Source organism: Cervus canadensis, chromosome 8 (genome assembly GCF_019320065.1).
Source record: "Cervus canadensis isolate Bull #8, Minnesota chromosome 8, ASM1932006v1, whole genome shotgun sequence".
Taxonomy (NCBI): Eukaryota; Metazoa; Chordata; class Mammalia; order Artiodactyla; family Cervidae; genus Cervus; species Cervus canadensis.
In genome coordinates, this window is record NC_057393.1 from 34,294,735 (window position 1) to 34,322,507 (window position 27,773).

Consider the following 27,773-nt stretch of genomic DNA (forward strand, 5'->3'; position numbering starts at 1 on the left):
CACAAGTCTAGTTCTTGACAAAAACTTCACCTACTCTTGTGGTTTCTTGTCTTTATTAAATTCCCCATTTTGTAGCCTAGAAGAATGTAATTTAAGATCTTCTTGGATCTGTGCTTGCTGGGCTACAGTCCTATCAGGTCCAAATAAACACCTCTTGATTTTAACCAGATCGTCATACTTGGAATTCATGTTTAACATTAACTTAATTCAAACCTCTTAAATGACCAAAGACATATACAGTAATTATCTAAGTAAATTTACATGATTTTTACCTTGAAATTTCACATCTACCTTAGCAAAAAAAAAAAAAGAAGAAGAAGGTAGAGATAGTAATTTGATATTTTTTATATGAGGGAAAAGGAGATTCTGAGATAAGAGAACTGTCCAGCATCACAAGGCTCATAATAAATAAAATTAGGATTTAAACTGAGATCTTCTGACTCCCATTGTGATGCATTCTCATTTATACCTCAACTGCCTCAAGAATAATTTTAGAAAAACAAAACTAAATAGCCTAAAATATTATTCTGAATATGCACCCCACTGATTGTTCATTGATTGTTCAGAAATAACAGGCATCACAGGATACGCATGTCCCTGGACTTCGAGGGAAAAAGTCATAGATTCTTAAGACAAGAAATTCTAAAAAGATATTCACCCTTCTCCAACACCAAAGAGCAAAACTTGCTCAGGCAATAGAGGGAATAAACAGCCTCAAGAATTTAGTGGGGAAGGCTTGAGAAACTGTGGCTCAATCCTCATTCTTGCCTCCAGACACAATTGTTTCTGTTGCCTTTTGGAGTCTGCCTTTGTCAGAAATAATGAAATTAAGAATACATGGAAAATGCAGACTTGACTGATATAAAAAGGTGTTTACTGGGAGTTTGTTAGGACTGCAGCCCAAGAGACAGAGATTCAAGAAACAACTGAATCACATTCTGCTGGACTACAAAAATGTGGAGGCTTACGAGGGCAAAATTCACAAAATTACAAAACAATTCTTGTTTGTCAAGAATCACTGTTGGAGTTGGCAAGTAAGGGTTCCTATTAAGTAACCGTTAGCTGGGGTCCAAAATGGTGGCACAGTTACAATGGGAGACCTTGAGAATATAAGGATGTAGCTGGTAAGTGTTTTCTGAATAGGGCTAGTCCTGTCCTTGGGTCTGGTACAGGTCAAAGAAACATCAAGTTCTCAGAGGTGTGGAGACAAGCCTGAGACTGGATCCTCAATGGCCTGCTGACTCCATTTATATATGCCTGAACTGTGATTACTCCATTATAATTCCAATTTGTCATCAAGAGCAAGGAAGATTTTACACAGAACAACAGGTGTGGATTCCAGTGGAGGATCAGAGGCATGGACTTCATTAAAGAGACCCTCAGCCCAGAACCACCAGTACATGCAGATCCAAGCAGAAGACAGTTAGTGGTCATGATGATCTAAATATCACTGGAGGGGTAAACATCACTAGATCACTAACAGCAGTCCTTTACAATCACATATGCTACAAAGATATCATATTTGTTTAGATTGACTAGTGCAGTTATTTCTAAGATCTTTTTTGTAGGGAGAAATAAGTTTTTGTCAAGACCCAATTACAAAATTTTTAAAAATTTTATTTTATATTGGAGTCTAGTTGAGTATATTGTTTTTATTGGAGTATATATAACTACTATATAAACTACTCCAATAATTTATTTTGGAGTATGTTGGAGCATAGTTGATTTACAGTGTCGTGTTAAGTTCAGGTGTACTGCTGCTGCTAAGTCACCTCAGTCGTGTCCGACTCTGTGTGACCCCATGGACAGCAGCCCGCCGGATCCCCCGCCCCTGGGATTCTCAGGCAAGAACACTGGAGCGGGCGCCATTGTCTTCTCTGTCAGGTGTACAGCAAAGTGATTTCATTATACACATACCTACTTTTTTTCAGATTATTTTCCCATATGGGTTACTATGGAATACTGAGTAGAGTTCTTTGTCTTATACAGTGGGTCCTTGTTTACTATCTGTTTTTATATAGTAGTGTGTGTAGGTTATTCCCACCTTCTAGTTTATCTCCCCCTCCCCCTTTCCCTTTGGTAGCCATAACTTTGAGTCTGTTTCTGTTTTGTAAATGAGTTCATTTGTATCACTTTTTAGATTCCACATGTAAGTGATATCATATGATATTTGTCTTTGACTTCACTTACTATGATAATCTCTATGTCCATCCATGTTTCTAGAAATGACATTATTTCCTTCATTTTTTAGGTTGACTAGCATTCCATTGTCATATGTACCACACCTTCTTCATCTATTCATCTGTCAATAAATATTTAGGTTGACTCCATGTCTTGGCTTTTGTAAATAGTGCTGCAGTGAACACTGGGGTGCATGTATAATCTCGAAGTGTTTTTCTACAGATATAAGCCCAGGGGTGGGACTGTTGGATCATATGGTAACTCTATTTTTAGTTTTTTAAGGAACCTCCATACTGTTTTCCACAGTAGCTGTATCAATTTACATTCCTACTAACAGTGCAGGAAGGTTACCTTCTCTCCACACCCTCTCCAACATTTACTGTTTGTAGACTTTCTGATAATGGCCGTTCAGCATGGTGTGAGGTGATTTCTCATTGGAGTTTTGATATGCATTTTTCTAATAATTAGTGACTTTGAACGTCTTTTCATGTGCTTTTTGGCCTTCTATACCTCTTCTTTGGAGAGATGTCTATTTCTATTTTTTCTATTTTGTGCCCACTTTTAGCTTGAGATGCTTGGTTTTTTTTAGTAATGAGCTGCATGAGTTGTTTGTATATTTTGGAGATTAATCCCCTGTGAGTTGCATCATTTGCAAATATTTTCTCCAATTCTGTGGGTTGTGTGTTCATTTTGTATATGGTTGCCTTTGCCATGCAAAAACTATTCAGGTCCTATTTACTTATTTTTTAAAATTTTCATTACTCAAGGAGGTGGATCCAAAAAGTTATTGTTGCGATTTATCTCAAAGAGTGTTTTGCCCATGTGTTCCTTTAAGAGTTTTATAGTATCTGGTCCTACACTTAGGTCTTTAATCCATCTGAGTTTATTTTTGTATATGGTGTTAGAGAATGTTCTAATTTTATTCTTTTACATGCAGCTGTCCAATTTTCCCAGCACCACTTATTGGAATGACTGTCTTTACTCCATTGTCCATTCTTGCCCTCTTTGTTGCAGATTAATTGACCAAAACTGCATGGGCTTATTTTGGGGCTATCTATATTCTTCCATTCATCCTTTATCCCTCATGTTTACATGGATTCATATTTTATTCACCATGTAATAGGATTTTCACACCCATGATTTTCTCTCAATTACCTTAGCTGAAGGTAAAACTATTTCCATTTGGAGAATGAAGAAACTGGGCCTTGGAGAATCAGTACTTGTGCCAAGGACACAGTATCTGCATCTGTTAGAGCTGAGACTGGAACTCACATCTCTTAAGTCATGTGTGCTTCCCCCAAACCAAACGTTCAGTTCACCAGGGTCACCACACTAACTGTGTATGTGGCATGATTCAATATTTTGGGATTCATCCTAGTCAGTGAATTTCCAAATATGTTGACTTGGTTAATAATTACTGTACCAGCTGATTAAAATGGGGGTCAGAAAAGTTTAGTTTTCTAACCTGTAAACTTGATTGAGTCTAAGACTCAGAGTAGCTTTTATTTACAACAAAGAGATGCAGTAATTTGCTGCCTAACCCAGGTAGCTCTAAACCCTAAAATAACTGAACAGTTTATTGTGGATGAAATCTATTCGGTCACTTTCTTTAGAGCTTCCCTTTTATTCTTTGAGAAATGAGTGTGCCTGCTTTGTTCCACTTTCCTTCTGTTAAAAGCTCATTGCTTTTTATAGAATAATAGAATCAAAGATAATTTAAAGATTCAAGGAATCTGAGATCAATTAGCCCAGTCTTTCTTTTTTCTAAGGGGCAATTAGAAAATTGACTTGGATGATGTTTCCTCATTGCATTAGTTCGAAGCCTTGAGTGAAAATCCAAGTTTTCCATCTCCCAATTCAATACCGTCTCACATCAAATAGCATTCTTCTGACTGTCCTAATGATCAGGAGGTCATCATCATTAACTCCTTCATTGTCATTGAATAATGCAAACTTCAGTTTGGGTAGAGTTGTGAATTAGTGTTTTTTTTTTAATTAATAGAAATTATTTTATTTTTTATTGAAGCACAATACAATTGGTTTCTAATATTATATTAGTTTCAGGTGTACAACATAGTGATTCAGTATTTTTACAAATTATACTCCACTGTTACTAAAAGATAATGGCTATAATTGACTGTGCAGTACAATATATCCTTATTGCTAATCTATTTTATACACAGTAGCTTGTATCTCTTAATACTCCTCACTTGCCACACACCCCTCCCTTCACCCATTTAGTAACCACTACTTAGTTTTCTATATTTGTGAGTCTGTTTCTGTTTTGCATATACATTCATTTTCATTCGATTTTCAATTCCTGATATAAGTGATCATACAATAATTTTTTATCTGTCTGGCATTTCACTATGCATAATATTTTCTAGGACTATCCACTTTGTTGCAACTGGTGGAATTTCATCCTTTTTAATGGCTGAGTAGTTATTTTATTGAAGATTACATTCCAGTATAAGTATGCAGACCACATCTTCTTGCCTAGTCAGCTATTGATGGACACATGAGATGCTTCCTTATCTTGGCAAGTGTATGTAGTGCCACTATGAACACTGGGGTGCATTTATCATTTTGAATTAGTGTTTTCATTTTCTTTCTGATATATAGTCACGTTGTTGTTCAGTTGCACAGTCATGTCCTACTCTTTGTGATCCCATGGACTGCAGCACGCCAGGTCTCCCTGTCCTTCACCATCTCCTGAGGTCTGCTCAAGTTCGTGTCCATTGCATGAGTGATGCCATCCAGCCATCTCATCCTCTGATGCCTTCTGCTCCTCTGCCTTCAATCTTTCCCAGCATCATGAACTTTTCCAGTGAGTTGGCTGTTCACATCAGATGACCAAAATACTGGAGCCTCAGCCTCAGCATCAGTCCTTCCAGTGAGTATTCAGGGTTAATTTCCCTTAAGATTGACTGGTTTGATTTCTTTGCTGTCCAAGGGACTTTCGGGAGTCTTCTCCAGTACCAGAGTTCAAACGCATCTATTCTTTGGCGTTCTGCCTTCTTTACAGTCCAGCTCTCAGAACCATACATGACCACTGGGAAGACCACAACCTTGACTATACGGATCTTTGTCGGCAGAGTCATGTCTCTGCTATTCTGTATGATACTCTACCACTGTAGTATCATACAGAACAACAGAATTACCTTAAAAATCCCCTGTGATTCACTTATTAATCCCTCCCTCCACCACGCCCCTGGCAACTGATGATCTTTTCACTGTATTCATAATTTTGCAATGTAGTCTTCAGATTGATTTCTCTCACTTAGTAATTCTCATTAAGTTCTTCCATGTGTTTTTATGGTCTAATAGGTCTTTTCTAAGGGAAAAAAGCAATATCCAATTGTTTGCGTATACTACAGTTGCTTATCCATTCACCTATTGAAGGACATCTTGGCTTCTGAGTTTTGGCAATTATGAATAAAGCAATTATAAAGATTCATGTACAGATATTTATTTATTTTAAATTGAAGTACAGTTGATTTACAATGCTGTATTATGTTTCAGGTGTACAGTAAAGTGATTCATTTATATATATATATATCCTTTTTAGATTCTTTTCAGATATAGGTTATTACAAAATACTGAATATAGGTCCCTCTGCTATATAGTAGATCCTTGTTGATTATCTATTTTATATACAGTGTGATGTATATGTTCATTTCAGACTCCTAGTTTATTCCTCTGTCTCCCTTCCCCTTGGAAAACCATATTTGTTTTCTCTGTCTGTGAGTCTATTTCTGTTTTGTATGTAAGTTCACTTGTATCATTTTTTTAAGATGTCACACATAACCAATATCATACATTTGTTGTTCTCTGTTTGACTTCGTTTTTAGTATGATAATCTCTACTTCCATCCATGTTGCTGCAAATGGCATTATTTCATTCTTTTTCATGGTTGAGTAATATTCCACTGAATATATATATATATCTTCTTAATATTTAAGGCTATGATCTACTTGAGTTAACTTTTGCAAAGGGTATAAGATCTTGTGTGTGTGTGGAAAAGAGAGATGGGATTAGGGGAGAGAATATTCCATAGTGGGAGAAACCTTTGCTGAAAAAACTATCCTCTATATTTTTCCATTGGATTACTTTGCTCTTTTGTCAAAGCTCAGTTTTCTATATTTAGATCTAGGAAATGGCAATCCACTGCAGTATTCTTGCCTGGAAATTCCCATGGACAGAAGTGAGCCTGGTGGATACATGGTGAGCCATGGAGTCACAAAGAGTCAGACATGACTGAGTAACTATAAACAACAACAATAACTAGCCTCCCTCTTCTGTTCCACTGATCCATATCTCTATGCTTTCATCAATACCACACTGTCTTAAACACTGTAGCTTATAGTAAGTCTTAAGTGAGATAGTATCAGTGCTCTGTCCTTGTTCTTTTTCTTCAATATTGTGTTGACTATTCTGGGTCTTTAAACTGTTCACAGATTTTGGAAAAGACTGTTCATATCTTAACAAAAATCTTGCTGAGATTTTGATTAGGATAGCATTGAATCTTATACTATATTGCTCAGATGTTCAATCGTGTCTGACTCTTTGCGACCCCATGGACTGTAGCCCACCAGGTTCCTCTGTCCATGGGATTTTCCAGGTGAGAATACTGGAGTGGGTTGCCCTGTCATTCTCCAGCAGATATTTCCCACCTAGGGGTCAAACCTGGGTCTCTTGTATTGTAGGCAGATTCTTTACCAACTGAGTCACCAGGGAAGAACACTAAATTGGGGAGAACTAAATACTACACAATTCTGAGACCTCCTATTGCTGGACATGGAATATACTTCCTATTATTTAGAGCCTCTTTGGTTTCTCTTTTTTTTTTTTTTTTCATTTATTTTTATTAGTTGGAGGCTAATTACTTTACAATATTGTCTTTGGTTTCTTTAATCAGAGTATTATAATTTTTTTATCCATTTGTTTTTATTCATTGGAGGCTAACTACTTTACAATATTGTAGTGGTTTTTGCCATACATTGACATGAACCAGCCATGGATTTACATGTGTTCCCCATCCCAATCCCCCCTCCCGCCTCCCTCTCCATCCCATCCCTCTGGGTCTTCCCAGTGCACCAGCCCTGAGCACTTGTCTCATGCATCCAACCTGGGCTGGTGATCTGTTTCACCCTTGATAGTATACTTGTTTCAATGCCCTATATGCAAAACAGAAAAAGAGACACAGATGTACAGAACAGACTTTTAGACTCTGTGGGAGAAGGCGAGGGTGGGATGTTCTGAGAGTATTATAGTTTTATTTGAATAGAACTTGTACAGGTATTGTCAAATTTAGATTTAAGTAGTTCAATTTTGTTTTAATGTACATAATATTGTGTTTTTAATGTCAAATTCCAATTGTTAGTTGCTAGTATATAGGAAAGAAACTGATGGCTATATGTTAACACTATGGACTTCTCTTGTGGTTCAGCAGGTAAAGAATCTGCCTGCAATGTGGGAGACATGGGTTTGATTCATGGGTTGGGAAGATCCACAGGAGAAGGGAAAGGTTACACACTCCAGTATTCTGGCCTGGAGAATTCCAGTATTCAGGCCTGGAGAGTCAGACACCACTGAGAAAATTTCACTTTACAATATTATATACTGAAACCATGCTAAAATTGCTTATTAGTAGTAGTTCCTGGAGTTTTTTAAAAAACTTTTGGGTGATTTTATACATAGAAAATTACATTGTCTGAAATAAAGACAATTTTGTTTCTTCTTTCTCAATCTGCATACTCCTCTTATTTCCTTTTCCTGTCTTACTACAAGATCAAATAGGAATGATGACAGAGGATATCTTGCCTTACCCCTCATTTTAGCAGGAAAGCTTCTAGTTTCTCACCAATGACAATGATGTTAACTGTGACTACTTTGTAGATGTTCTTTCTCAAGTTAAGGAAGTTGCCCCTCCATTCCTAGTTTGCTGAGAGTTTCTATCATGAGTGGGTTTTGGATTTTGTCAGATGATTTTTACACATAAACAAAAATGCAATTTTGTGATTTCTAGTCTTTAATTTGTTGATGTGATTGTTTACACTGATTGGTTTTCAAATACTGAACCAGTGCATGAACCAGTCATGGACACCTTAAATAAATATTGGACATTGTTGGATTTGGGTTGTTAATATTTTGCTGAGGAATTTTGCATCTATGTTCATGAGAAATATTGGTCTGTGCTTTTCCTCTTTTGTAATGTCTTTGTCTGAATTAGGGTAATACTAACCTCATGAAATACTAGCTTCATGAAATACTAGCCTCATCAAATGCTTCAGGAAGAATTTCTACTACTATATTAACTCTAGGTAACATGCAACCAAAGGTTAACTGAGGTTTGCATTTGAAAGGGAGAACAATTGCTTTCAGGGGCAGTTTTCCCAGGTAGAAATATTGAGATCAGTAATGGTGAGAAATTAAAATTCAAATTAAGCCACAGAAAACTACATATGAAAATCAGAATAAAAATCAATGAGATCATATATAAGAAATCACCAGGAAAAAAAAATCCATGAAACCAAAGGTGGTTCTTTAGAATAGAATTGATAAACCTATACCCAGGGCTACCCTCACCTGCCAAATCAAGACAACACAAATTAAACAAGTTGTAGTTTGTTTAATGGTGGGTCATTTCTTTGATGCCATGGACATTAAAAGCATAATAAAATAGTATTATTAACAGCTGTACATCGATGAATTTTATAGCTTAGTTGAAATGGGTCAATTTCTAAGCACACAATCTTCTGAAACTCACACAAGAGGATATAACATTAGTAACATGCCATAATAGGACGCTCTGAACTTTTCATCCCCCAATGGCCACATTGATTCAGAGCAACATGTGGAGCACTTCTCTTTGTAAAAATAATCCAGAACCTAGTTGAAAGGCTTCTGCACCCTTAGTGAATGTGAATCCAGCCACATCAAACCCAGAAAGAATTAACTTTAGGGAACATGCAACCAGGGCTTCCCTGGTGGCTTAGACAATAAAGACTATGCCTACAATGCGGGAGACCTGGGTTCGGTCCCTGGGTTGGGAAGATCACTTAGAGGAGAGCATGGCAACCCAGCATGATATCTTTGCACTTTTTCCTTTCTTTTCTGACCTACAATGTGCACAAATTTGAGAAGTGATTTATCAAGCTCTGCTTTTCACTAGGAACATATACAGGAGAAATGGATCTGCATTGGTATATACTAATCACCTTATTTTATCTGGAGTGCCTAGTACTATGTGGACTTCCCAGGTGTTGTTTGTGTTAAAGAACCCACCTACCAATGCAAGAGATGTAAGAAACTTGGGTTCAGTCCCTGGGTTGGGAGGATACCCTGAAGGAGGTCATGGCAACCCATTCCATATTCTTGCCTGGATAATCCCACAGACAGAGGAGCCTGGCGGGCTGCAGACCATAGGGTTGCAAAGAGTTGGACTGAAGTGACTTAGCATGCATGCAGCTAGTATGGAGTATGGAGTGTGTGTGTTTGTGTTAAGTCTCTTCATTCATGTCCAACACTTTGCAATCCTATAGACTGTAGCCTGCAAGGCTCCTATGTCCATGGGATTCTCCAGGCAAGAATACTTGAGTGGGTTGCCATTTCCTTCTCCAGCGGATCTTCCCAACCCAGGGATCAAACCCACATCTTTTAAGTCTCTTGCCTTGGCAGGTGGGTTCTTTACCACTAGCACCCCATGGGAAAGCCCACGTAGGGAATACTACACAGTGTTAGATAAGTATTTGTATATATGGTCTCCAATACAGATGTTACAGAGTATGAAGAACAGCAGACACATTTCTGCCTGTACAATGAATGAGGAAAGGTCAGAGAAGCTATTCTCAGGAAAGATTGATGAGAAACAGGTGAAGGATGCCCAAGATAAGAGAGAGTTGAAGACAACACCACAGAAGTCAAATGATTTAACACATTCCTCACCCAGGAATGAAGCAGAGCTGGTAAGGAGGCAGCAGAGAAGCAAACCCACTGGCAATTGGGGTGGTATCGATGTCCCTTGGGTCAACTACAGATTTAAAGGTAAATTTTTTTCTAAAATTGTGCTCAGGAATAAAAACAGCACCATGCTAGGTACTCTCACCCACAAGTCTGTTTTCCTGAAAATAACAAACATAGTGAGCACATACTTCTTGAACACTGCGTTGCTGGTTGTCAGAAAGAGACTATGTAGTAACCATTTTATGAAAGTTTGAGTGGATGTGTGGAAGGCAGGATAGACAGATGGACAAAAGTTGACACATGTGTTATCCATGTAACATTTTACCTTAACAGGCATCCTTCTTTCAACAAATATTTACTGAGTATCAGCACTATACCAAGTATCCATACATTATAGCTGCAATTTAATATTTTCAAGTTTCCATAAATTTTTTTCTAGAAACACTCATACCTTGGTTGTATTTTTGTTCTTGGCTTGATGGTCCCAATATGTTAGTTTTATTTCTTCACAGCCTCTTCTCTGCTGTAAGTATATCTACTCTTCATCAACCTCCAAAACACCTTGAAGTTTCAAGTTTTATAATACATGGTTCCTTTTGGTTAAGATTAACTTCTTGGACATTTTCAGTACCCAGCTCAAATTTTCCTTCTGAGTTTGAAATAACTGTGTCACCTCTCCAAAGCTCCTGTAGCCTAGCCCAAGAGTGAGGATGTATCATGAGCAGTGAAAGTGTGTGGCCCTGGGACTGCTGCCCCTTACCATAGACAAAGAACATTTTTACCAGCCCCAGAGCAAGAACTATGTAAGTTCCCGCTGATCACCAAAAGGTAATCTTGTCCTCTGAAGTAGTGAAGAAAATAAATTTAAGTTACCTGCTGAGAAAGCCATGAAGTAGTCAGTCTTCTTAAAGTTTCTACTCTCATCCCAGGAAGTGGTGAGGTTCAAACACTTCTGAGTTGGCGATTCTTTGTCATCATGTAGCACAGAAGTCAGGGATGTTAATACATCTGTACCCTGGAAAGAACAGATGAAGATAAACTGAACTATGAGAAGTCATGGAGCTGGAAGGAACGTTGCAAATTACTTACTCCAGTCTTATGATATAGATGAATGATCCTAGGTCCAAAGAAGAGCAGTGGCATTTTGAGAAAGAAGAAACAGGTAACAAACAAGGATAAGTTTAAGATAAGTGACAGTGATGTTGCTAACGTGAACTTCGACAGCATCTGAAATACTCAGTACCTGGGTCCTAGGGTATCAGACATTATTAATCCAATCTGCTTATCATACTGGTATAAGTCCCCACCAGCTGCTTTATTTTATTATACCAATTTTCACTCATCTCATATGTGGTTTATGATTTAAAACAAATCATTATTGTTAATTTGAAATATCTGGAGTTATAACCTCTTTTGTGATAACAACACTGAGCACAGTAACAAATATTAGTGTTTACCATTGCCACACAAACTATTTGTCTTAATTTAAAAATATAGAGTAGACTTTATTCAGATTAATCCTAGCTTTGAAATTCAGGAAGGATGACAAAATTAGAAAAATTATTTTAAAACAATTCAGCTTAGGATCATTAATTAAAGAAAATTGTATCTATTAATGCTAAAAACTGCTAGGTAAATGAATAAGAAGCATGATATTCAGAAAGCCATAAGAAACATTCAGTTAATTGAATATAAAAAACACTCTGCTGTAGAGAAATCTGGCAGATACCACTTTATCATGTGAACAACATTGCATAACCAACAATGGGATAAGTGACACGACGTGCTCCACCTCCCTAATGAATTTCAGCGGGACACACAAAGCACCCATGTAATTCTCTTACCAAGTCATAACTGGAATCTGTGTCCAGAAAACAATCACATAAAACCAGCCTGAGGAAAATTTTACATGACTACTAAACTGAACTCTTCACAAAGTTAAATGTACTAAAAGAAAACAAACAAGGCAAAGAGAACTGATAACATGAGAAAACAGGGAAAGATAACCAAATGTTAGGCTTGTTCCTGGCTGGATATTGATCGGCAATGAAAAAAAAGCTATAAAGTTTATTCCCCCAAAAAAAATCAATAAAGAAAATCTTTTTAAAAAAGAAAAAATATTATTCGAGGAAAACTGGGAAATTTTACATATAACTTATATATTAGATAATATTGTTGAATCAATGACAACTCTTCTGTATATATGCTATTCCTGCTCTGTATATAAAAATTGTTGAGGAATACATACTGAAGTAGGGAGGTAATGATGTGTAAATGAACAGATTGTTAAATGGATACTAATGGAAGAAATTTTCACATATTGAGGTATGGGGAAGTCATTCTGGCTTATACATAATTTAACTTGAGTGTTATGTTCACTAAAATAAAAACAGTTTGTAGGCTATCAAACACACTGTACATTTGTTTAATCATTGAAGAAAAAGATGCACTGACCAGAAATAATGTCCATAGTAAATATAAATATTAAATGTCCTGTTCCTGGGACACCAATGCTGGAATTCCAATGATAAGACTCCTTTCCCAGACGCCAAAGACATACTAACTCTCTGTGTCCATGCTGATCTTTTGTTGGTGTTGTTTTAAACCTCAAAAGAATGTATCCCTGACTTCTTCATGTTCTTCTTTCTGACAAGGTATAAGACTGTGTGGAAAATCCAGAGCAGTTCCTCAGAGTTATCTGAGGTTGCCTTCTGGGTTATAGCCCTCAGTTTGACTCAAAAATCTTTTCTCTTCCTATTAGAGATTGTTTATTGATGATTTCCACTGACATTGCAAAACAGATATACACACAAATTCATGTATTACATATACATAAAACAGGTTTTTCATGTTTAAAAAATAATTAATGCAAACTTGGGGAAGCATTCCATCCCCTAATTTTATTATATAAAATGTCTGCAACTCTTTTATTATTCCCTTGTATATTTTTATACAAGTTCAAAGGTACAAAAAAAGAGGCTTCTCTGGTGGCTCAGTGGTAAAGAATCCACTGCAAATGCAGGAGACACCAACAGGATAGACCCCTGATCCAGAAAGATCCTTTGTGCTGTGGAGCAACTAAGTCCATGTGCTGCAACTACTGAGCCTGTGCTCTAGAGCCCAGGAGCCACAGCTACTGAGCCCACTTGCCACAACTACTCAAGTCCATGCGCCTTAGAGCCAATGCTCTGCAACAAGAAAAGCCACTGTAATGAAAAGCCCACACACAGTAACTAGACAGTAGCCCCCGCTGGCTGCAACTAGAGAAAAATCCTTGTGGCAACAAAGACCCAGCACAGTCATACATAAATAAATGAATAAATAACTTTTAAAAAGATACAAAACCAATATACTCTCTTCAAATGTTGCTCCAGAAATTGGATAAAATTCATGTTCATAAAAAGGGAAACATAATCATTATTTCCCATCACGAATAAAAATTAACTGAATGAATCAATAATCTATGTCTCCTGCATTGGCAGGCGGGTTCTTTACCACTAGCACCACCTGGGAAGCCCTGAATCAATAATCTAAATGTAAAAACTAAGATTATAAAGTTTTAGCAATAGTTAAGAGTAAGTATTTGGGACCCTGAGCTAGGAAATGTTCTTTAGAGAAACAAACAAACAAACAAAAAAACCCAAACAAAACTATTACAAACCAATCTCATAGAGCTGCAAAGTGTTCTATTAGACAGACACTCTTAGATGCTGACAACCCACATGCAAATATAACCTGCCACCTGTTTTTGTACAATGAGCTGTATATTTTAAATTGAAAAACATCAATGAAGAAAAACATTTTGATACACATGAACGTTATATGAAATCTCAAATTCAGTTTCCATAAAGACTGGAATACAGCCATTCACATTTGTTTCAATATGTCTATGACTGCTTCCATGCTGCAGCTGCAGAAGTGAATACTGGAATCAGATAGTGCAAGGCCCCAAAATCTGAAATATTTACACTTTGGCATATTAGAGAAAAAGTTTACCAACTCCTGTCTTAGACAATTATCTCTAGCTAGCTCAGTGGCTCCAGCCTTGGATAAAAGAAATCACTTATCTGATTGGGAAAAAAGCAAAATCAGCCTGCCAATATTCTGAGATGGCCATACAGAAGGGAATGGTCATTTTCAATGTACACTTGGGAATATACATATGACAATATATTGGTTATTTCCTATTACAATAGATGTGAAAGATGAGTCATTCCATTCTGATTTCTAGTGTATTGTTTCCCATTTACTTGGAAATAAAAGAAAAACCAAATTGACTATTTATTACCTTAAACTCAATATTTTTTAAAAAGTCTTTTCTTATTATATCCTTTGGTGAAAAAATAGTTGAGCTGAAGTCCTAACCCTTGTACAAAACTGGTGATCACTGAGACAAGTCCCATAACCTCTTGGTAAAGTCAGCAAGTCTGTCTTCTCCAAAAACTGGCGTTAGTACTTGAAGCCTTACCAATCTTATTACTTACATTCCCTAACAAAATATAAATTTTGGTTATAATCTTTTCTAATATGAATAGCAGTGTGTCTTGGCTTCAAGTGGGAATAGAGTAGTTTACAGCAAACCAACTAGAAAGTCTGAATGTATACAGAAATTGTATGTTAGAAAGCATTAGAAATCTCCTAAGGCAAAAATCCATCTCAATATTCCATACTTGGGAGAATCTCAGAGAAGTAAGCTGACACCTAAAGTTAATTTTAGTGTGTGTCAATGTCCAAATTTTACTCAAAACGGGAGAGGTTGTATTATTCTGTCTGCCAAGGAGAAGAGGGATGAACCCTTTCTGGAAGAAAATAAATACCATCCAAAACCATGCATTTTTTTGTTTATAATAATGGATATTTAACCAAAAGTAACCAAGCATTTTGAAGACACAACTAATTGACCATAAGTAGAAGAGGGGAAGACAACAAAAATACACTCATATTATGGAATATTTCTCATCTAATTTTATGATACCAGAATTACCTTAATAACAGAAATATGACAAGAAAATTTTGAGGAAGAAAAATTGTAGATCCAAAATTTCTAATGACTGGAAACAGAGAAGTACTGAACAAAATGTGGCATATCGAATCCAGCTGTATATACTTACAATATGTGTATTTAGTGGGAATATGAGGCCAATATCTTCAAACATACCAATAGATAAAGTCGTCAAGTGAAAAAACTACATACATGTTCATGACTAAAAGAAAGCATTAAAAATGAAAGTGTAAGTTTCCCTAATCTGATTTTTAAATTTATAACAAAATGTATATAAAAATCATTCTCAATAGTGAGATGTTAACCTCTGCTCTACTGCAGATCAGAAATGAAACAAGGACAAAACAAAGGTATTAATCCACAAAGCAGGACAATGTATAGAGAAATTGCAAATAATCTAGAGAAAAACTTTTGGCAATCATATTAAATTTAACAAGGTTGCTACAGATAAGGTCATCAAAATGACAACATTTATTATATTTTGGAAGAGGCCTTTTAAAAAATTTACAGCAACAATAACAGGTAGTAATTAAAAATAAATGTAAGATTTGCAATTCAAATCACCAAAAGAAAACCATTACTGATAAAATTAAAGAAACCTCTTCAAAATTGGGGGCATTTATCAAATTCATTAGTTGAAAGATTCAACATGTCATAAATCTTTCCAATTTCATCTTCTGTCACTCTGATAAAAATCCCAGCAGAGTGTTCTGATAAATTACAAACGGATAGCTAACATTCATTTGGAAATGTCAACAGCTAAGATTAGCCAAACAAGATTAAAGAAGCAGAACAAATTTGGAATATTTATACCACCAGCCATCAAAACCTGTTCTAAAGTTTTATAGACTAAACTAAAAACAACACAGAACCAATTAAGCTGCCACAAAAAAACAAAGAAGTTTTTTTTAAACTTCTCTCATATTGTAGTTATAGAAAATTGCACCCATACTTAAAAGGAGAACTTCACCACTGAGGTCAGTATAAGAGAAATTAATCTTACCTTAGGGATGAGGTAGTTTCTGACGTTAATGTCATGGGTCACCGCATGGGGCAGACTGATGGGAGTCAGGTCAATGTATCTCTGGCTCTTGTGGATCACAGCATTCGTGTAGGGTATGTAGCCCTTGTTTGCATGCAGAGGCTCCAGTGTCTGCCAGTCATACAGTCAGTCTCTTCCTGGACCTTAGCTGATAAGAGACAATTCAGACTGATGGATAAAGAAAAAGACACACCACATTTCCATACAAATTCAGAGATAAATAGGCATTATGAAGAAGTCCCAATATCATTTTAAACATCAATTATATGTCCAGGAATGCACCTAAATATATAGAGAAAAAGGCCATAATATAGAGACATGTAAGTCTCCTGCAAGCTAGGTTTAGGATATATCAATAAATATCTCTATATTGTTGGCTTAGATGGTACAGAATCCACCTGCAATGCAGGAGACCTGGGTTCCATCCCTGGGCTGGGGAGGATCCCCTGTAGAAAGGAATGGCAACCCACTCCAGTATTATCACCTGGAGAATCCTCATGGACAGAGGGGCCTGGTTGTCTACAGTCCATGGGGTTGCAAAGAGTCAGACATGACTGAGACACTAAGCGTGGCATACATAGTAATAAATACAGAAATGATGAAATGTTTCAAAATATAAACAGAACATAAACACAAGAAACTATAGTCCTTGCAGAAAGAAAAACAGAAATCTAATATTAATTTTATATCAAAATTATATGTATATATAGTAGTGATAGTGAAAGTCACTCAGTCATGTCGAACTCTTTGGGACCCCAAGGGCTGTTTAGTTCATGCAATTCTCCAGGCCAGAATACTGGAGTGGACAGCCTTTTCCTTCTTCAGGGGATCTTCCTAACCCAGGGATCAAACCCAGGTCTCCCACATTGCAGGCCGATTCTTTACCAGCTGAGCCACAAGGGAAGCCCATGAACACTGTAGTGGGTAGCCTATCCCTTCTGGAGCAGATCTTCCTGACCCAGGAATCGAAGTGGGGTCTCCTGAATTACAGGCGGATTTTTTTTTTCAACTGAGCTATTGGATTGTAATTATAGTATAGTAATAATTGAGATTGAAATGATAAGGAAAACTGTTTCATTGTAATTATGGTAATAGTACTTTTTTGAATTATGTTTTAATGCAGGATCATTAGGCATTATGATAACGATGGTATATTATATGTTTAATAAGATATTTGACAATTCATTGTAACATTTTTTGGGGAAATGGTGAGTGGGTAGAAAAAGAATACTATACAAATTTTTTAAAACTTCTGCCTGTAAGAAACTTAGCTCCTTTTCTTTTTGGAAACTATTTTACTACTGAAATAAAAGTACTTGTCATAATATATAAGAGTGTCAGTTGTAAAGTTAAATTATAATATATGTGTTTTACTGTATTTGTGAAATGTGTGTGCAATTTGTAAAGCTACTCTTCATTCTCCAATTGCCAAATGACACACTTTCAATGCTCTAGCAATGTCTTCCGAAATTCTTGTCCTACTTCTGTATAATGACCCTCCATTTCTATTTCTTACCTACAGATTTTTAAACAATATCTGAAGTCCTGGTGTGAAAGTTAAGAATTTACATTTGCATCCCCCTTCTTACAAAATCACACACACACTCACACACAAATCCCCTTAGTCCATCTCCCCAATATATTTACACCACAATTTTTGGCTGTTAGAATACTCATTTTAACATCATTCTGACTAAACAATCCTCCCTGGTAAAACAATTATGATTATGCTTCATATTTGGTACTTTCTTGGACCTAACCATGTCTCTTTAGTTCAATTCATAAAACACTGTACCTTGATTTAGGATTATTTCCAAATACTGAGGTAGATGTTGCAAACTCCCAATTTCCCTATTATTCAGAAGCCACAGAAAATCTATCACCTCTCTGTTGCTCTCGGTGTCTCCCCTCATATACATCCATCTAATCCACCTAGAAATGGATATTTTCCAGGCTGGCTATCTAACGACAGCACTGACACTTTCACTCTACTTCATGAGCGTTCTAAATCCACGGAGCCCATGACTCCATGACTTCCTCTGATATGACTTCAGGCATTTGGATGAGAAAGGGGGAAGTGGGCGGAAATTTTTGCAGTACAGATCTGAAAATACTCTTTTTATTAATACACAATTTGACAGTTGCTCTTGAGAATTCAGATGCTGCTTTGAACTCTCATCTTTTATCTATGAACCTACTACATCTCTCTGAAAGTTTTTATGATTTTTTTCTTTTTACTCCAATATTCTGAAATTTTATGACCCTGTGTCTTGGGGTAGATGTACTTCATTCACTTCGTGAAACATGTTGAGAGAATTGTCTATCTACATGGCAAAATTTGGAGGTCTTTTCTGCATTGTTCACTGTGAAGAGTTTTTTCTTGCAGTTGAATTTCTGGAATCATGATGGAGAAAGGAACTAAGGGTCTTTCAATTCAAGAAGTAGATTCTTCCCTAATCTTTCCTCTAAGCTGTGTACCTCACTCCTTTCCCTGTCTCTGCCCAGTGTCCTGAGTGAACGGCCTCTTAGATTCCATTTGTCTAGATAGTAAACCTCTCTCATCCTATTGGAGAAACAGAGTTACCTGATAAAAGGAGTTGTCAAAGCTCTCATGGCTGGGAGAGCTACCTTTTTCAGCCTATTTCTCCCTCTAATCTCTTTGACAATTAGTACTTCCAAATACAAAACCTTATAGGATTCTAAGGACACAGTTGACTGCTCTTCAACTTCATCTTCTGACACTTAAGCTATAGCTTCATCCTCTGTACTGACTTCATTGTCACTCCTCAGTATGCTCTCTCTGTTACCCAAATTTTTAGAAGATTCATTGGCTGCTTCTTGACTTTCTTTTCTCCAGCCTTAAAAGGCTGACCTGTAATAGGCTATAATTATTTCAGTGGAATCCTAACACAAGACAAGATAATGTGTATTTCTAAACTGCTGTGCATAACTATAACTCTTTAGCATTTAATTTCTAACAAAAAATTATTTGTAAAAGATAAAATTATTGACCCCCACCACCAAATTCTTATTTTGGCAATAATCACTTTCCTGGAAACAAACTTCCAAACTAACAGAATTCCTTTATATACACAACTTAAACCAATTCCTCACGAATCTAACTTTTTGAAGCATTTAAAATACTTTGAAAATTATCTTAGGCAAGGGAAAAGTCAAGAGAGCAGAATGGGAGGGCATGGAATTCATCTTGCCTCACAAGTACATCAAAAATACACCTACAAATAAAGACTGTCATAGAGAACCTGCTGAACATTAGCAGAAGATTTGGACATCTAAAAAGACAAGAATAATCCCTTTGCAACTAGGTAGGATGAATGAAAGAAAAAAATGAAAAGAGGAATCATAAAAAGGACCAGAAACCTGGTGGGAAGTTGAAGGTGAGAAGTTTCCGCCCTTAGAAAAAAACCCTTAAGGTGGCGAAATTAGCTGGGACAGAAGGAGACCTTCAGGGGATCAAAGGGCAATACAGCGGATAGACTGCGCAAAGCAGGACAAAAGAATAACTGTACACTTGATCTGTGTCACAGCCCTGCACACCCCAGCCTGAGTCAAGTGTCTCCTGTTGTGGAGGGGCCTGGGTGCTGGAGACTGGTGTTTAGAACATGGACCCAGGAGGGGACAGCTGTTGACTGTGAGAAGAGAGCCTGAAGGGACAAGAATAAGCAACCCCACAACCAAAAACGTTTGTGGAGGGAGCCCAGGACACCATAGCAGCTAGACATCATTGTTAAGTGTCACACTTAATAAAAAGAATCCAAATTAGAAAAGAAGAAGTCACTGTTTGCAGATGACACGGTACTACACAAAGAAAATACAAAACATGCTACCAGGAAACTACTAAAGCTCATGAATTTGGTAAAGTGGCAGGATACAAAATAAGTACAAAAAGATCCTTTGCATTCCTATACACTGACAACAAAAAATCAGAATGAGAAATTAAGGAAACAATCCCATTTATCATTGTAACAAAAAGAATAAATACCTAGAAATAAACCTGCTTAGAGAGGCAAAATTTCTGTATGTAGAAAACTGAGATACTGATGAAAGAAATCAAAGATGACACAAACAGATGGAGAGATACCACGTTCTTGGATTCGAAGAATCAATATTGTGAAAATGACTATACTACCCAGTGAGAGGGTAACAGGCAGGAAGGCCAGGGGTCTCCAAATGGAGGAAAGAGGCTGCAAGTGCCAGACATTTTTATCTCTCTTAAGCGGCAGGAAGAAACAAACCAGTGATATGTTTTTCCTTCTCCATACAAATTTAAAAGGAGGTTTCTCTTAAAATGCTGTTTTGCCATGACACCTGGTCTCACCTAAAGCTAACTACTCTCAAACCTTGAGTTAACCAATACATTTCTTTTTCTTATGGAAATGTTGTCTTAAGCTATGTTAATGTACCCCAGACTCTATCTTCAAGTTGGTTCCGCCAAAAGGCCTAATTTACTTACTCAGGTATTGTTCCCCTAATCTATGTAAATGAAACTATTTGTTGGTATTCTGCCCTTCTACAGATTCAAGTCAATTGTTTTATGTCCAGGGATGAATTATCTGGTGCCATTCTAAATTTTATGACATCCCTTTCTTTTCTTTTAACAGACTGTGAGTGACTATATAACATACAGCTACAGACTAGGAGGGGGGGTACTCTTTTGCCCCCTTCTGATGTATGTCAGAAGCTTTCTCTATCTCCTTTATATTTTAATAAAACTTTATTACACAAAAGCTCTGAGTGATCCAGCCTCATCTCTGGCCCCGGATTGAATTCATCTCCTCCGGAGGCCAAGAATCCCGGCGTCTTATCGTTCAGCAACAACCTTTCACCAGAGCAATCTACAATTTCAATGCAATCCTTATCAAATTCCCAATGGCATTTTTCACAGAGTTAGAACAAAAAATTTTACACTTTGTATAGAAACACAAAAGACTCCAAATAACTAAAGCAAACTTAAGAAAGAAAACCAGAGCTGGAGGAACCAGGCTCCCTGATTTCAGAGTATACTACTAAGCTACAGTCATCAAATCAGTATGGTACCTACACAAAAACAGAAACAGAGATCAATGGAACAGGATAGCAATCCCAGAGAGAAACCACCATACCTATGGTCACCTAATCTATGACAAAGGAGAAAAGAACATAAAATGAAGAAAAGACAGTCTCTTCAATATGTCCTGCTGGAAAAACTGGACAACTACATGTAAAACAATGAAATTGTAATACTTCCTAACACCACACACAAAAACAAACTCAAAATTAACTAAAGATCTAAGTGTAAGGTCAGACACTATAAAATTCTTAGAGGAAAACCTAGGCAGAACAATTTTGACACAAATTGCAGCAAGATTTTTTTGATACATCTCCTAGAGTAATGAAAATAAAAACAAAAATAAACAAATAGAATCAAACTAAATTTAAAAGCTTTTGCACAGCAAAGGAAACCATAAACAAAATGAACAGACAACTCTCAGAATAGGACACAATATTTGCAAATGAAGAAACTGACAAAGGATTAATCTCCAAAATATACAACAGCTCATGCAGCTCAGTGTCAAAAAAAAAAAACACAAAAAAACAAAAACAACCCAATCAAAAAATGGGCAGAAGACCTAAATAACCATTTTTTCCAAAGAAGACATACATATGTTCAACAAACACATGAAAAGATGCTCAATATCACTAAGTATTGGAGAAATGTAAATCAAAACTACAATGAGGTATTACCTCACACTTGTCAGAATGACCATCATCAAAAAATCAACAATCAGAGAGGTATGGAGAAAGGAAAACCATCTTACACTGTTGGTAGGAATATAGACTGATACAGCCACTAAGTAGAAAAGTGTAGAGGTTCCTTAAAATCTAAAAATAGAACTACCATAAAAACATCTATTTCTGCTTTATTGATTATGCCAAAGCCTTTGACTGTGTGGATCACAATAAACTGTGGAAAATTCTGAAATAGATGGGAATACCAGACCACCTGACCTGCCTCTTGAGAAACCTGTATGCAGGTCAGGAAGCAACAGTTAGACCTGGACATGGAACAACAGACTGGTTCCAAGTAGAAAAAGGAGTACATCAGGCTGTGTATTGTCACCCTGCTTATTTAACTTATATGCAGACTACATCATGAGAAACACTAGGCTGGAAGAAGCACAAGCTGGAATCAAGATTGCCGGGAGAAATATCAATAACCTCAGATATGCAGATGACACCACCCCTATGGCAGAAAGAGAAAAGGAACTAAAAAGCCTCTTGATGAAAGTGAAGGAGGAGAGGGGAAAAGTTGGCATAAAGCTTAATATTCAGAAAACTAAGATCATGGTATCTGGTCCCATCACCTCATGGGAAATAGATGGGGAGACAGTGGAAACAGTGGCTGACTTTATTTTTGGGGGCTCCAAAATCACTGCAGATGGTGACTGCAGCCACGAAATTAAAAGACGCTTACTCCTTGGAAGGAAAGTTATGACCAACCTAGATAACATATTAAAAAGCAGAGACATTACTTTGTCAACTAAGGTCCATCTGGTCAAGGCTGTGGTTCTTCCAGTGGTCATGTATGGATGTGAGAGTTGGACTGTGAAGAAAGCTGAGCGCCGAAAAATTGTTTTTGAACTGTGGTGTTGGAGAAGACTCTTGAGACTCCCTTGGATTACAAGGAGATCCAACCAGTCCATCCTAAAGGAGATCAGTCCTGGGTGTTCATTGGAGAGACTGATGATGAAGCTGAAACTCCAGTACTTTGGCCACCTCATGCAAAGAGTTGACTCACTGGAAAAGACCCTGATACTAGGAGGGATTGGGGGCAGGAGGAGAAGGGGGTGATAGAGGATGAGATGGCTGGATGGCATCACCGACTCAATGGGCATGAGTTTGAGTAAACTCCGTGAGTTGGTGATGGACAGGGAGGCCTGGTGTGCTGCGATTCATGGGGTCGCAAAGAGTTGGACACGACTGAGTGACTGAACTGAACTGAATGCTTAGCAATATCACTACTGAGCATATTCCGCCCCCCCCCAAAAAAAAACCATAATTCAAAGTCATACATGTACCCCAATGTCCACAGCAGCACTATTTACAATAGTCAGGGCATGTAATCAACTTAAATGTCCATCAACAGTGAAAGTGAAAGTGTTAGTCGCTAAGTCGTGTCCAAATTAAATGCCCATAAACAGAGGAATGGATAAAAAAGAAGTGTACATATATATGATGGAATATTACTCAGCCATAAAAGGAACAAAGTTATGTCATTTTCAGAGAAATGATTGGACCTAAAGGCTGTCACACAAAGTGAAGGAAGTAAGAAAGAGAAAAACAATTAGGATGGTGCAAAAGTAATTGCAGTTAGTGCAAAAGTAATTGAGATTCAAAAGTAATTGTGGTTGGTGCAAAAGCAATTGCTGTTGGTGAAAAAAAAAAAAAAGCACCTGAGGTTTAAAAGTAATTGCAGTTGACTTTGCACCAACTGCATTAACTTTTGCACCGTCTTAATATCATATATTAACACATATATGTGGAATCTTGAAAAGTGGTGTAGGTGATCTTATTTGCAAAGCAGAAATAGAGACAGACAAATCAAGAACAAATGTATGGTTAAGAAGGGGGAAAGGGAGGTGTAAGATGAATTTGGAGATTGAGATTGACATATATACATTTTCAGAATGAGGAGGCAAAGTAGTATTTCCATGAGAAAGCCATTATATAGCCCCAGGTCAATTCATGCTACACATGAAATCCAGATGCTGCTGTGTTGATTTTGCTACAGCCCACAGGGTCTTCATCCTCTCAGGCATCGTCTCATATTATGCAAAGGTGTCCCATTAGTATTTAATGAAGGATCTCTTCATTAAGTTTGAAAAAATTAAGCTGTTCAAACAGAGATTTAAGTAATTCTCTAAGAGTCATAGATGGAAAGCATTCCCAGTCTCTTTCCAATGTCTTCTGAAATCACCCTACCCACCATGTTATCATACCTGTGACCTCTGTGTCTTTTAGCAGGAGGAGGAGCCCATATCTCAGTGGGGTGCTCATTGTCTCTGTCTCAGCTCCAACCAAAACAGATACTAGGTGTTGTCAAGTTTTCAAATGGACATTCCGATTGTTGGTTGTACTTTTCCTAGGAATGATTTAATTACAAAATTACAAGGTATATACAAAGCAGGTAACTTTGGACCACTAATGGCTAAAAGAAAAGAGAAGTTGACAGAAATCATTCCCTGAGTAAACCCAGATATTGGACTTACTAGGTAAAAACTTTGATATACATGTCTTAAGTATACTCAAGCAGGTGAAGAAAACCATGTACAAGGATGAAAGAACATCAGAAAACTGTATAACCAAGTGGGGAATAATGAGAAAGGTATTATAAAAATAAACAAACAAATTTATAACTAAAAAAAAAACACTTGTCTCATGCATCGTTACCTTCTTTCTAAATTCCATATATATGTGTTAGTATGCTGTAATGTTCTTTATCTTTCTGGCTTACTTCACTCTGTATAAGGGGCTCCAGTTTCATCCATCTCATTAGGACTGATTCAAATGAATTCTTTTTAACGGTTGAGTAATATTCCATGGTGTATATGTACCACAGCTTCCTTATCCATTCATCTGCTGATGGGCATCTAGGTTGCTTCCATGTCCTGGCTATTATAAACAGTGCTGCGATGAACATTGGGGTGCACGTGTCTCTTTCAGATCTGGTTTCCTCAGTGTGTATGCCCAGAAGTGGGATTGCTGGGTCATATGGCAGTTCTATTTCCAGTTTTTTAAGAAATCTCCACACTGTTTTCCATAGCGGCTGTACTAGTTTGCATTCCCACCAACAGTGTAAGAGGGTTCCCTTTTCTCCACACCCTCTCCAGCATTTATTGCTTGTAGACTTTTGGATAGCAGCCATCCTGACTGGCGTGTAATGGTACCTCATTGTGGTTTTGATTTGCATTTCTCTGATAATGAGTGATGTTGAGCATCTTTTCATGTGTTTGTTAGCCATCTGTATGTCTTCTTTGGAGAAATGTCTGTTTAGTTCTTTGGCCCATTTTTTGATTGGGTCATTTATTTTTCTGGAATTGAGCTTCAGGAGTTGCTTGTATATTTTTGAGATTAATCCTTTGTCTGTTTCTTCATTTGCTATTATTTTCTCCCAATCTGAGGGCTGTCCTTTTCACCTTACTTATAGTTTCCTTTGTAGTGCAAAAGCTTTTAAGTTTCATTAGGTCCCATTTGTTTAGTTTTGCTTTTATTTCCAATATTCTGGGAGGTGGGTCATAGAGGATCTTGCTGTGATTTATGTCGGAGAGTGTTTTGCCTATGTTCTCCTCTAGGAGTTTTATAGTTTCTGGTCTTACATTTAGATCTTTAATCCATTTTGAGTTTATTTTTGTGTATGGTGTTAGAAAGTGTTCTAGTTTCATTCTTTTACAAGTGGTTGACCAGTTATCCCAGCACCACTTGTTAAAGAGGTTGTCTTTTTTCCATTGTATGTCCTTTCCTCCTTTGTCAAAGATAAGGTGTCCATAGGTCCGTGGATAAATGCTCGGGCCTGGTGCACTGGGAAGACCCAGAGGAATCGGGTGGAGAGGGAGGTGGGAAGGGGGATCGGGATGGGGAATACGTGTAAATCTATGGCTGATTCATATCAATGTATGACAAAAAAATAAATAAATAAAAATTTAAAAAAAAAAAAAAAACACTTAAAATTTTTAAAAACTTACCAGACAATTTCAACAACCGACTGGAGGAAGCCCAAGAAAGCAATAGAAAACATGGAGATAGGAGTACAGGAATTTCCCCTGTGACTATCAGGAAGAAAAAAGAATAAAGAAAAATTAACAGGGGGCAGTCCTAAGATGGCAGAGGAATAGGACAGGGAGACCAGTTTCTCCCCCCACAAATTCATCGAAAGAACATCTGAACGCTGAGCAAATTCCACAAAACAACTACTGAATGCTGGCAGAGGACATCAGGCACCTAGAAAGGCAGCCCATTGTCTTCAAAAGGAGGTAGGACAAAATATAAAAGATAAAAAGAGAGGCACAATAGATAGGGATGGAGACCAATCCTGGGAAGGGAGACTTAAAAAAGAGTGAAGTTTCCAAACACAAGGAAACACTCTCACTGGCAGGTCTGTGGCGAGTCTTTGAATCTCAGAGGGCAACATAACCTGGAGGATAAATAAATAAATAAAATCCACAGATCATGTGCCTAATGACAACTCCCAGTAGAGAAGCAGCCCAGACGCTTGCATTCGCCACTAGCAAGCGGTGGCTGGACAGGGAGGCGTGGGCTGCATTGCTTAGGGTAAGGACCGGGCCTGAATGGCCCAAGGGCAATCTGAGGGAACTAACGTGAGATAGCAACCCGACTGTGGGGTAGCCAGAGAGAGAGAGAAAAGAGAGAGAGAGAGAGAGAGAGAGAGAGCTATTCAGCGAAAAGCTCTAACCAGAGAGAGAGAGAGAGAGAGCTATTCAGCAAAAAGCTCTAACCTAAGACAATGCCAGGTCCGCTCACAGAACAAAGGACTGAGCAGAGCTAGCTGGCTGCAGACCAGCCCATCCCTCACCAGAGACAGGCAGGCGGGGGCAGCCAGAGCCAGAAAGGGGCAATCGCGGCCCCAGAGAGGCATCCTCTACCAAACTGCAAGCAGGCTTCCTTGCTAGCCAAGACTTCTCGGGATTCTGGATGGCTGACATCCACCAGGAGGGTCGTAGCCAGAGATCAGCCCCCCAGAAGAGACACACGGCATACCTGAAAAGGCGTGCCCTATGTACATCCACAAAAACAAAGCGGTTGGGACAAGGGAGGCAATAAGATGCACACCACACCTGGGGGTGACTGCGCTCGCCACGCACCTGGTCACCTGAGCTGCTTGGACCTGAGAAAGGCACAAAACGCAGGCCCAACTGAGTCTGGGCCTTTGTGGCGTACCGAGAACCTGAACCTGAGCAACTTAAACCTGGGAAGTGCCGGCAACCCAGGGCCTGCCTCACACAGTTCCCAGCAGAGCAACCTAGAGCCTGAGAAGTGTAGACCGTGAAAGCACACACGCCGGGAACCGGGGGCAAACCCAGTGTGGCTGAAACACTGCGAGCGCTCCCCACACACGTCAGTGATATTTGTTTGCAGTGTTCCTCCCTCCCCACAGCACGAATGAACACGTGGCCTTAAAAAGTGACCACCATCGCCCCCTTGTGTCAGGGCGGAAATTAGACACTGAAGAGACCAACAAACAGAAGAAGCTAAAATAAACAGAGGGAACTGCTTTGGAAGTGACAGGTGCAACAGATTAAAACCCTGTACACTGACTACATAGGAAGGGGCCTATAGATCTTTAGAAGAAGTATAAGCCGGATCAAGGAACTATCTGAAAATGAACTGACCCCACACTGCCCTCAACAGCTCCAGAGAAATTCCTAGATATACTTTTACTATTATCATTTTTTAAGTTAAAAATTTTTTAAGTCCTCTATTACTCCTTTAATTTTCATTTTTATAACATACTATTACCCTGCACCCCCAAAAAATATTTTTAAAGAAAACTTCATATATATATAT

At 37.8% G+C, this 27,773-nt stretch overlaps 1 pseudogene; it reads right to left on the reverse strand.

The window, feature by feature from the left end:
- On the reverse strand, positions 1-26,911 carry LOC122446777 (annotated as a pseudogene).
- Between the last annotated feature and the right edge of the window lie 862 nt (positions 26,912-27,773).